At 35.5% G+C, this 14,455-nt stretch overlaps 1 protein-coding gene across 1 annotated transcript in view; it reads left to right on the top strand.

Moving 5' to 3' along the window:
* LOC137431195 (sulfotransferase 1B1) overlaps positions 1-14,455 on the top strand; it is a 139,285-nt gene that overhangs the window by 40,313 nt on the left and 84,517 nt on the right. The gene's annotated exons all lie outside the window — the stretch shown is intronic.

Genomic DNA, 14,455 nt, shown 5'->3' on the forward strand with positions numbered 1-14,455 from the left:
TATAACCAGAAACCACCTCTATAGCCTCATCCAATGATCCTGATATCAAAAATACCTCCCAATCTGTAAATCCCAAAATGTATTATAACCAGAAACCACCTCCATAGCCTCATCGAATGATCCTGATATCAAAAATACCTCCCAATCTGTAAATCCCAAAATTTATTATAACCAGAAAGCACCTCTATCGCCTCATCCAATGATCCTGATATCAAAAATACCTCCCAATCTGTAAATCCCAAAATGTATTATAACCAGAAACCACCTCGACAGCCTCATCCAATGATCCTGAAATCAAAAATACCTCCCAATCTTTAAATCCCAAAATTTATTATAACCAGAAAACACCTCTATAGCCTCATTCAATGATCCTGATATCAAAAATACCTCCCAATCTGTAAATCCCAAAATGTATTATGACCGGAAACCACATCGACAGCCTCATCCAATGATCCTGATATAAAAAATACCTCTCAATCTGTAAATCCCAAAATTTCTTATAACCAGAAACCACCTCGACAGCCTCATCCAATGATCCTGATATCAAAAATACCTCCCAATCTGTAAATCCCAAAATTTATTATAACCAGAAAGCACCTCGATGGCCTCATCCAATGATCCTGATATCAAAAATACCTCCCATCCTGTAAATCCCAAAATTTATTATAACCAGAAACCACCTCGGCAGCCTCATCCAATGATCTTGATATAAAAAATACCTCCCAATCTGTAAATGCCAAAATTTATTATCACCAGAAACCACCTCAATAGCCTCATCCAATGATCTTAATATCAAAAATAACTCCCAATGTGTAAATCCCAAAATTTATTATCACCAGAAACGACCTCGATGGCCACATTCAATGATCCTGATATCAAAAATACCTCCCAATCTGTAAATTCCAAAATTTATTATTGTTCCTCATCCAATGATCCGGATATCAAAAATACCTCCCAATCTGTAAATCCCAAAATTTATTATCACCACAAACCACCTCCATAGCCTCATCGAATGATCCTGATATCAAAAATACCTCCCAATCTGTAAATCCCAAAATTTATTATAACCAGAAAGCACCTCTATCGCCTCATCCAATGATCCTGATATCAAAAATACCTCCCAATCTGTAAATCCCAAAATGTATTATAACCAGAAACCACCAACACAGCCTCATCCAATGATCCTGATATCAAAAATACCTCCCAATCTGTAAATCCCAAAATTTATTATAACCAGAAAACACCTCTATAGCCTCATTCAATGATCCTGATATCAAAAATACCTCCCAATCTGTAAATCCCAAAATGTATTATGACCAGAAACCACATCGACAGCCTCATCCAATGATCCTGATATAAAAAATACCTCTCAATCTGTAAATCCCAAAATTATTATAACCAGAAACCACCTCGACAGCCTCATCCAATGATCCTGATATCAAAAATACATCCCAATCTGTAAATCCCAAAATGTATTATCACCAGAAACCACCTTGATAGCCTCATCCAATGATCCTGAAATCAAAAATACCTCCCAATCTGTAAATTCCAAAATTTATTATTGTTCCTCATCCAATGATCCGGATATCAAAAATACCTCCCAATCTGTAAATCGCAAAATTTATTATCACCAGAAACCACCTCAATAGCCTCATCCAATGATCATAATATCAAAAATAACTCCCAATCTGTAAATCCCAAAATTTATTATCACCAGAAACCACCTCGACAGCCTCATCCAATGATCCTGATATCAAAAATACCTCCCAATCTGCAAATCCCAAAATTTATTATCATCAGAAAACACCTCTATAGCCTCATTCAATGATCCTGATATCAAAAATACCTCCCAATCTGTAAATCCCAAAATTTATTATGACCAGAAACCACATCGACAGCCTCATCCAATGATCCTGATATAAAAAATACCTCTCAATCTGTAAATCCCAAAATTTATTATAACCAGAAACCACCTCTGCAGCCTCATCCAATGATCCTGATATCAAAAATACCTCCCAATCTGTAAATCCCAAAATTTATTATCACCAGAAACCACCTCGATGGCCTCATCCAATGATCCTGATATCAAAAATACCTCCCAACCTGTAAATCCCAAAATTTATTATAACCAGAAGCCACCTCAACAGCCTCATCCAATGATCCTGATATCAAAAATACCTCCCAATCTGTAAATCCCAAAATGTATTATAACCAGAAACCACCTAGACAGCCTCATCCAATGATCCTGAAATCAAAAATACCTCCCAATCTGTAAATCCCAAAATTTATTATTACCAGAAAACACCTCTATAGCCTCATTCAATGATCCTGATATCAAAAATACCTCCCAATCTGTAAATCCCAAAATGTATTATGACCGGAAACCACATCGACAGCCTCATCCAATGATCCTGATATAAAAAATACCTCTCAATCTGTAAATCCCAAAATTTATTATAACCAGAAACCACCTCGAAAGCCTCATCCAATGATTCTGATATCAAAAATACCTCCCAATCTGTAAATCCCAAAATTTATTATAACCAGAAAGCACCTCGATGGCCTCATCCAATGATCCTGATATCAAAAATACCTCCCATCCTGTAAATCCCAAAATTTATTATAACCAGAAACCACCTCGGCAGCCTCATCCAATGATCTTGATATAAAAAATACCTCCCAATCTGTAAATGCCAAAATTTATTATCTCCAGAAACCACCTCAATAGCCTCATCCAATGATCTTAATATCAAAAATAACTCCCAATCTGTAAATCCCAAAATTTATTATCACCAGAAACGACCTCGATGGCCACATTCAATGATCCTGATATCAAAAAATACCTCCCAATCTGTAAATTCCAAAATTTATTATTGTTCCTCATCCAATGATCCGGATATCAAAAATACCTCCCAATCTGTAAATCCCAAAATTTATTATCACCAGAAACCATCTCAATAGCCTCATCGAATGAGACTGATGTCAAAAATACCTCCCAATCTGTAAATTCCAAAATTTATTATTGTTCCTCATCCAATGATCCGGATATCAAAAATACCTCCCAATCTGTAAATCCCAAAATTTATTATCACCACAAACCACCTCCATAGCCTCATCGAATGATCCTGATATCAAAAATACCTCCCAATCTGTAAATCCCAAAATTTATTATAACCAGAAAGCACCTCTATCGCCTCATCCAATGATCCTGATATCAAAAATACCTCCCAATCTGTAAATCCCAAAATGTATTATAACCAGAAACCACCTCGACAGCCTCATCCAATGATCCTGATATCAAAAATACCTCCCAATCTGTAAATCCCAAAATTTATTATAACCAGAAAACACCTCTATAGCCTCATTCAATGATCATGATATCAAAAATACCTCCCAATTTGTAAATCCCAAAATGTATTATGACCAGAAACCACCTCGACAGCCTCATCCAATGATCCTGATATCAAAAATACCTCCCATCCTGTAAATCCCAAAATTTATTATAACCAGAAACCACCTCGGCAGCCTCATCCAATGATCTTGATATAAAAAATACCTCCCAATCTGCAAATGCCAAAATTTATTATCTCCAGAAACCACCTCAATAGCCTCATCCAATGATCTTAATATCAAAAATAACTCCCAATCTGTAAATCCCAAAATGTATTATAACCAGAAAACACCTCTATAGCCTCATTCAATGATCATGATATCAAAAATACCTCCCAATCTGTAAATCCCAAAATTTATTATAACCAGAAAACACCTCTATAGCCTCATTCAATGATCCTGATATCAAAAATACCTCCCAATCTGTAAATCCCAAAATGTATTATGACCAGAAACCACATCGACAGCCTCATCCAATGATCCTGATATAAAAAATACCTCTCAATCTGTAAATCCCAAAATTTATTATAACCAGAAACCACCTCGACAGCCTCATCCAATGATCCTGATATCAAAAATACCTCCCATCCTGTAAATCCCAAAATTTATTATAACCAGAAACCACCTCGGCAGCCTCATCCAATGATCTTGATATAAAAAATACCTCCCAATCTGTAAATGCCAAAATTTATTATCTCCAGAAACCACCTCAATAGCCTCATCCAATGATCTTAATATCAAAAATAACTCCCAATCTGTAAATCCCAAAATTTATTATCACCAGAAACGACCTCGATGGCCACATTCAATGATCCTGATATCAAAAATACCTCCCAATCTGTAAATTCCAAAATTTATTATTGTTCCTCATCCAATGATCCGGATATCAAAAATACCTCCCAATCTGTAAATCCCAAAATTTATTATCACCAGAAACCATCTCAATAGCCTCATTGAATGAGACTGATGTCAAAAATACCTCCCAATCTGTAAATTCCAAAATTTATTATTGTTCCTCATCCAATGATCCGGATATCAAAAATACCTCCCAATCTGTAAATCCCAAAATTTATTATCACCACAAACCACCTCCATAGCCTCATCGAATGATCCTGATATCAAAAATACCTCCCAATCTGTAAATCCCAAAATTTATTATAACCAGAAAGCACCTCTATCGCCTCATCCAATGATCCTGATATCAAAAATACCTCCCAATCTGTAAATCCCAAAATGTATTATAACCAGAAACCACCTCGACAGCCTCATCCAATGATCCTGATATCAAAAATACCTCCCAATCTGTAAATCCCAAAATTTATTATAACCAGAAAACACCTCTATAGCCTCATTCAATGATCATGATATCAAAAATACCTCCCAATTTGTAAATCCCAAAATGTATTATGACCAGAAACCACATCGACAGCCTCATCCAATGATCCTGATATAAAAAATACCTCTCAATCTGTAAATCCCAAAAATTATTATAACCAGAAACCACCTCGACAGCCTCATCCAATGATCCTGATATCAAAAATACCTCCCAATCTGTAAATCCCAAAATTTATTATCACCAGAAACCACCTTGATAGCCTCATCCAATGATCCTGATATCAAAAATACCTCCCAATCTGTAAATTCCAAAATTTATTATTGTTCCTCATCCAATGATCCAGATATCAAAAATACCTCCCAATCTGTAAATCCCAAAATGTATTATGACCAGAAACCACATCGACAGCCTCATCCAATGATCCTGATATAAAAAATACCTCCCAATCTGTAAATCCCAAAATGTATTATAACCAGAAAACACCTCTATAGCCTCATTCAATGATCATGATATCAAAAATACCTCCCAATCTGTAAATCCCAAAATTTATTATAACCAGAAAACACCTCTATAGCCTCATTCAATGATCCTGATATCAAAAATACCTCCCAATCTGTAAATCCCAAAATGTATTATGACCAGAAACCACATCGACAGCCTCATCCAATGATCCTGATATAAAAAATACCTCTCAATCTGTAAATCCCAAAATTTATTATAACCAGAAACCACCTCGACAGCCTCATCCAATGATCCTGATATCAAAAATACCTCCCAATCTGTAAATCCCAAAATTTATTATCACCAGAAACCACCTCGATAGCCTCATCCAATGATCCTGATATCAAAAATACCTCCCAATCTGTAAATTCCAAAATTTATTATTGTTCCTCATCCAATGATCTGGATATCAAAAAGACCTCCCAATCTGTAAATCCCAAAATTTATTATAACCAGAAACCACCTCTGTAGCCTCATCCAATGATCCTGATATCAAAAATACCTCCCAATCTGTAAATCCCTAAATTTATTATCACCAGAAACCACCTCGACAGCCTCATCCAATGATCCTGATATCAAAAATACCTCCCAATCTGTAAATCCCAAAATTTATTAAAACCAGAAAACACCTCTATAGCCTCATTCAATGATCCTGATATTAAAAATACCTCCCAATCTGTAAATCCCAAAATTTATTATGACCAGAAACCACCTCTTTTGCCTCATCCAATGATCGTGATATCAAAAATACCTCTCAATCTGTAAATCCCAAAATTTATTATAACCAGAAACCACCTCGATGGCCTCATCCAATGATCCTGATATCAAAAATACCTCCCAATCTGTAAATCCCAAAATTTATTATAACCAGAAACCACCTCTATAGCCTCATCCAATGATCATAATATCAAAAATAACTCCCAATCTGTAAATCCCAAAATTTATTATCACCAGAAACGACCTCGATGGCCATATCCAATGATCCTGATATTAAAAAATACCTCCCAATCTGTAAATTCCAAAATTTATAAAAACCAGAAAGCACCTCTATAGCCTCATCCAATGATCCGGATATCAAAAATACCTCCCAATCTGTAAATCCCAAAATTTATTAGAACCAGAAACCACCTCTATAGCCTCATCCAATGATCCTGATATCAAAAATACCTCCCAATCTGTAAATCCCTAAATTTATTAAAAGCAGAAACCACCTCTATAGCCTCGTCCAATGATCCTGATATCAAAAATACCTCCCAATCTGTAAATCCCAAAATGTATTATAACCAGAAACCACCTCCATAGCCTCATCGAATGATCCTGATATCAAAAATACCTCCCAATCTGTAAATCCCCAAATTTATTATAACCAGAAAGCACCTCCATAGCCTCATCCAATGATCCTGATATCAAAAATACCTCCCAATCTGTAAATCCCAAAATTTATTAAAACCAGAAAGCACCTCTATCGCCTCATCCAATGATCCTGATATCAAAAATACCTCCCAATCTGTAAATGCCAAAATGTATTATAACCAGAAACCACCTCGACAGCCTCATCCAATGATCCTGATATCAAAAATACCTCCCAATCTGTAAATCCCAAAATTTATTATAACCAGAAAACACCTCTATAGCCTCATTCAATGATCCTGATATCAAAAATACCTCCCAATCTGTAAATCACAAAATTTATTATGATCAGAAACCACATCGACAGCCTCATCCAATGATCCTGATATAAAATATATCTCTCAATCTGTAAATCTCAAAATTTATTATAACCAGAAACCACCTCGACAGCCTCAGCCTCATCCAATGATCCTGATATCAAAAATACCTCCCAATCTGTAAATCCCAAAATTTATTATCACCAGAAATCACCTCGATGGCCTCATCCAATGATCCTGATATCAAAAATATCTCCCAACCTGTAAATGCCAAAATTTATTATCACCAGAAACCACCTCGATGGCCTCATCCAATGATCCTGATATCAAAAATACCTCTCAATCTGTAAATTCCAAAATTTATTATAACCAAAAAGCACCTCTATTGCCTCATCCAATGATCCTGATATCAAAAATACCTCCAAATCTGTAAATGCCAAAATTTATTATCACCAGAAACGACCTCCATTGCCAAATCCAATGATCCTGATATCAAAAATACCTCCCAATCTGTAAATCCCAAAATTTATTATAACCAGAAACCACCTCTATGGCCTCATCCAATGATCCTGATATAAAAAATACCTCCAAATCTGTAAATCCAAAAGTGTATTATAACCAGAAACCACCTCTATAGCCTCATCCAATGATCCTGATATCAAAAATACCTCCCAATCTGTAAATCCCAAAATTTATTATGACCAGAAACCACCTCTTTTGCCTCATCCAATGATCCTGATATCAAAAATACCTCTCAATCTGTAAATCCCAAAATTTATTATAACCAGAAACCACCTCGATGGCCTCATCCAATGATCCTGATATCAAAAATACCTCCCAATCTGTAAATCCCAAAATTTATTATAACCAGAAACCACCTCTATAGCCTCATCCAATGATCATAATATCAAAAATAACTCCCAATCTGTAAATCCCAAAATTTATTATCACCAGAAACGACCTCGATGGCCATATCCAATGATCCTGATAGTAAAAGATACCTCCCAATCTGTACATTCCAAAATTTATAATAACCAGAAAGCACCTCTATAGCCTCATCCAATGATCCGGATATCAAAAATACCTCCCAATCTGTAAATCCCAAAATTTATTATAACCAGAAACCACCTCTATGGCCTCATCCAATGATCCTGATATCAAAAATACCTCCCAATCTGTAAATCCCTAAATTTATTAAAACCAGAAACCACCTCTATAGCCTCATCCAATGATCCTGATATCAAAAATACCTCCAAATCTGTAAATCCCAAAATGTATTATAACCAGAAACCACCTCCATAGCCTCATTCAATGATCCTGATATCAAAAATACCTCCCAATCTGTAAATGCCAAAATGTATTATAACCAGAAACCACCTCGACAGCCTCATCCAATGATCCTGATATCAAAAATACCTCCCAATCTGTAAATCCCAAAATTTATTATAACCAGAAAACACCTCTATAGCCTCATTCAATGATCCTGATATCAAAAATACCTCCCAATCTGTAAATCACAAAATTTATTATGATCAGAAACCACATCGACAGCCTCATCCAATGATCCTGATATAAAATATATCTCTCAATCTGTAAATCTCAAAATTTATTATAACCAGAAACCACCTAGACAGCCTCAGCCTCATCCAATGATCCTGATATAAAAAATACCTCCCAATCTGTAAATCCCAAAATTTATTATCACCAGAAATCACCTCGATGGCCTCATCCAATGATCCTGATATCAAAAATACCTCCCAACCTGTAAATGCCAAAATTTATTATCACCAGAAACCACCTCGATGGCCTCATCCAATGATCCTGATATCAAAAATACCTCTCAATCTGTAAATTCCAAAATTTATTATCACCAAAAAGCACCTCGAAAGCCTCATCCAATGATCCTGATATCAAAAATACCTCCAAATCTGTAAATGCCAAAATTTATTATCACCAGAAACGGCCTCCATGGCCAAATCCAATGATCCTGATATCAAAAATACCTCCCAATCTGTAAATCCCAAAATTTATTATAACCAGAAACCACCTCTATGGCCTCATCCAATGATCCTGATATAAAAAATACCTCCAAATCTGTAAATCCAAAAGTGTATTATAACCAGAAACCACCTCTATAGCCTCATCCAATGATCCTGATATCAAAAATACCTCCCAATCTGTAAATCCCAAAATTTATTATGACCAGAAACCACCTCTTTTGCCTCATCCAATGATCCTGATATCAAAAATACCTCCCAATCTGTAAATGCCAAAATGTATTATAACCAGAAACCACCTCGACAGCCTCATCCAATGATCCTGATATCAAAAATACCTCCCAATCTGTAAATCCCAAAATTTATTATAACCAGAAAACACCTCTATAGCCTCATTCAATGATCATGATATCAAAAATACCTCCCAATTTGTAAATCCCAAAATGTATTATGACCAGAAACCACATCGACAGCCTCATCCAATGATCCTGATATAAAAAATACCTCTCAATCTGTAAATCCCAAAAATTATTATAACCAGAAACCACCTCGACAGCCTCATCCAATGATCCTGATATCAAAAATACCTCCCAATCTGTAAATCCCAAAATTTATTATCACCAGAAACCACCTTGATAGCCTCATCCAATGATCCTGATATCAAAAATACCTCCCAATCTGTAAATTCCAAAATTTATTATTGTTCCTCATCCAATGATCCAGATATCAAAAATACCTCCCAATCTGTAAATCCCAAAATGTATTATGACCAGAAACCACATCGACAGCCTCATCCAATGATCCTGATATAAAAAATACCTCCCAATCTGTAAATCCCAAAATGTATTATAACCAGAAAACACCTCTATAGCCTCATTCAATGATCATGATATCAAAAATACCTCCCAATCTGTAAATCCCAAAATTTATTATAACCAGAAAACACCTCTATAGCCTCATTCAATGATCCTGATATCAAAAATACCTCCCAATCTGTAAATCCCAAAATGTATTATGACCAGAAACCACATCGACAGCCTCATCCAATGATCCTGATATAAAAAATACCTCTCAATCTGTAAATCCCAAAATTTATTATAACCAGAAACCACCTCGACAGCCTCATCCAATGATCCTGATATCAAAAATACCTCCCAATCTGTAAATCCCAAAATTTATTATCACCAGAAACCACCTCGATAGCCTCATCCAATGATCCTGATATCAAAAATACCTCCCAATCTGTAAATTCCAAAATTTATTATTGTTCCTCATCCAATGATCTGGATATCAAAAAGACCTCCCAATCTGTAAATCCCAAAATTTATTATAACCAGAAACCACCTCTGTAGCCTCATCCAATGATCCTGATATCAAAAATACCTCCCAATCTGTAAATCCCTAAATTTATTATCACCAGAAACCACCTCGACAGCCTCATCCAATGATCCTGATATCAAAAATACCTCCCAATCTGTAAATCCCAAAATTTATTAAAACCAGAAAACACCTCTATAGCCTCATTCAATGATCCTGATATTAAAAATACCTCCCAATCTGTAAATCCCAAAATTTATTATGACCAGAAACCACCTCTTTTGCCTCATCCAATGATCGTGATATCAAAAATACCTCTCAATCTGTAAATCCCAAAATTTATTATAACCAGAAACCACCTCGATGGCCTCATCCAATGATCCTGATATCAAAAATACCTCCCAATCTGTAAATCCCAAAATTTATTATAACCAGAAACCACCTCTATAGCCTCATCCAATGATCATAATATCAAAAATAACTCCCAATCTGTAAATCCCAAAATTTATTATCACCAGAAACGACCTCGATGGCCATATCCAATGATCCTGATATTAAAAAATACCTCCCAATCTGTAAATTCCAAAATTTATAAAAACCAGAAAGCACCTCTATAGCCTCATCCAATGATCCGGATATCAAAAATACCTCCCAATCTGTAAATCCCAAAATTTATTAGAACCAGAAACCACCTCTATAGCCTCATCCAATGATCCTGATATCAAAAATACCTCCCAATCTGTAAATCCCTAAATTTATTAAAAGCAGAAACCACCTCTATAGCCTCGTCCAATGATCCTGATATCAAAAATACCTCCCAATCTGTAAATCCCAAAATGTATTATAACCAGAAACCACCTCCATAGCCTCATCGAATGATCCTGATATCAAAAATACCTCCCAATCTGTAAATCCCCAAATTTATTATAACCAGAAAGCACCTCCATAGCCTCATCCAATGATCCTGATATCAAAAATACCTCCCAATCTGTAAATCCCAAAATTTATTAAAACCAGAAAGCACCTCTATCGCCTCATCCAATGATCCTGATATCAAAAATACCTCCCAATCTGTAAATGCCAAAATGTATTATAACCAGAAACCACCTCGACAGCCTCATCCAATGATCCTGATATCAAAAATACCTCCCAATCTGTAAATCCCAAAATTTATTATAACCAGAAAACACCTCTATAGCCTCATTCAATGATCCTGATATCAAAAATACCTCCCAATCTGTAAATCACAAAATTTATTATGATCAGAAACCACATCGACAGCCTCATCCAATGATCCTGATATAAAATATATCTCTCAATCTGTAAATCTCAAAATTTATTATAACCAGAAACCACCTCGACAGCCTCAGCCTCATCCAATGATCCTGATATCAAAAATACCTCCCAATCTGTAAATCCCAAAATTTATTATCACCAGAAATCACCTCGATGGCCTCATCCAATGATCCTGATATCAAAAATATCTCCCAACCTGTAAATGCCAAAATTTATTATCACCAGAAACCACCTCGATGGCCTCATCCAATGATCCTGATATCAAAAATACCTCTCAATCTGTAAATTCCAAAATTTATTATAACCAAAAAGCACCTCTATTGCCTCATCCAATGATCCTGATATCAAAAATACCTCCAAATCTGTAAATGCCAAAATTTATTATCACCAGAAACGACCTCCATTGCCAAATCCAATGATCCTGATATCAAAAATACCTCCCAATCTGTAAATCCCAAAATTTATTATAACCAGAAACCACCTCTATGGCCTCATCCAATGATCCTGATATAAAAAATACCTCCAAATCTGTAAATCCAAAAGTGTATTATAACCAGAAACCACCTCTATAGCCTCATCCAATGATCCTGATATCAAAAATACCTCCCAATCTGTAAATCCCAAAATTTATTATGACCAGAAACCACCTCTTTTGCCTCATCCAATGATCCTGATATCAAAAATACCTCTCAATCTGTAAATCCCAAAATTTATTATAACCAGAAACCACCTCGATGGCCTCATCCAATGATCCTGATATCAAAAATACCTCCCAATCTGTAAATCCCAAAATTTATTATAACCAGAAACCACCTCTATAGCCTCATCCAATGATCATAATATCAAAAATAACTCCCAATCTGTAAATCCCAAAATTTATTATCACCAGAAACGACCTCGATGGCCATATCCAATGATCCTGATAGTAAAAGATACCTCCCAATCTGTACATTCCAAAATTTATAATAACCAGAAAGCACCTCTATAGCCTCATCCAATGATCCGGATATCAAAAATACCTCCCAATCTGTAAATCCCAAAATTTATTATAACCAGAAACCACCTCTATGGCCTCATCCAATGATCCTGATATCAAAAATACCTCCCAATCTGTAAATCCCTAAATTTATTAAAACCAGAAACCACCTCTATAGCCTCATCCAATGATCCTGATATCAAAAATACCTCCAAATCTGTAAATCCCAAAATGTATTATAACCAGAAACCACCTCCATAGCCTCATTCAATGATCCTGATATCAAAAATACCTCCCAATCTGTAAATGCCAAAATGTATTATAACCAGAAACCACCTCGACAGCCTCATCCAATGATCCTGATATCAAAAATACCTCCCAATCTGTAAATCCCAAAATTTATTATAACCAGAAAACACCTCTATAGCCTCATTCAATGATCCTGATATCAAAAATACCTCCCAATCTGTAAATCACAAAATTTATTATGATCAGAAACCACATCGACAGCCTCATCCAATGATCCTGATATAAAATATATCTCTCAATCTGTAAATCTCAAAATTTATTATAACCAGAAACCACCTAGACAGCCTCAGCCTCATCCAATGATCCTGATATAAAAAATACCTCCCAATCTGTAAATCCCAAAATTTATTATCACCAGAAATCACCTCGATGGCCTCATCCAATGATCCTGATATCAAAAATACCTCCCAACCTGTAAATGCCAAAATTTATTATCACCAGAAACCACCTCGATGGCCTCATCCAATGATCCTGATATCAAAAATACCTCTCAATCTGTAAATTCCAAAATTTATTATCACCAAAAAGCACCTCGAAAGCCTCATCCAATGATCCTGATATCAAAAATACCTCCAAATCTGTAAATGCCAAAATTTATTATCACCAGAAACGGCCTCCATGGCCAAATCCAATGATCCTGATATCAAAAATACCTCCCAATCTGTAAATCCCAAAATTTATTATAACCAGAAACCACCTCTATGGCCTCATCCAATGATCCTGATATAAAAAATACCTCCAAATCTGTAAATCCAAAAGTGTATTATAACCAGAAACCACCTCTATAGCCTCATCCAATGATCCTGATATCAAAAATACCTCCCAATCTGTAAATCCCAAAATTTATTATGACCAGAAACCACCTCTTTTGCCTCATCCAATGATCCTGATATCAAAAATACCTCCCAATCTGTAAATGCCAAAATGTATTATAACCAGAAACCACCTCGACAGCCTCATCCAATGATCCTGATATCAAAAATACCTCCCAATCTGTAAATCCCAAAATTTATTATAACCAGAAAACACCTCTATAGCCTCATTCAATGATCCTGATATCAAAAATACCTCCCAATCTGTAAATCACAAAATTTATTATGATCAGAAACCACATCGACAGCCTCATCCAATGATCCTGATATAAAATATATCTCTCAATCTGTAAATCTCAAAATTTATTATAACCAGAAATCACCTCGACAGCCTCAGCCTCATCCAATGATCCTGATATCAAAAATACCTCCCAATCTGTAAATCCCAAAATTTATTATCACCAGAAATCACCTCGATGGCCTCATCCAATGATCCTGATATCAAAAATATCTCCCAACCTGTAAATGCCAAAATTTATTATCACCAGAAACCACCTCGATGGCCTCATCCAATGATCCTGATATCAAAAATACCTCTCAATCTGTAAATTCCAAAATTTATTATAACCAAAAAGCACCTCTATTGCCTCATCCAATGATCCTGATATCAAAAATACCTCCAAATCTGTAAATGCCAAAATTTATTATCACCAGAAACGACCTCCATTGCCAAATCCAATGATCCTGATATCAAAAATACCTCCCAATCTGTAAATCCCAAAATTTATTATAACCAGAAACCACCTCTATGGCCTCATCCAATGATCCTGATATAAAAAATACCTCCAAATCTG

The sequence above is a fragment of the Myxine glutinosa genome, chromosome 7 (genome assembly GCF_964187855.1).
Source record: "Myxine glutinosa chromosome 7, kmMyxGlut1.1, whole genome shotgun sequence".
In the NCBI taxonomy this organism is placed as follows: Eukaryota; Metazoa; Chordata; class Myxini; order Myxiniformes; family Myxinidae; genus Myxine; species Myxine glutinosa.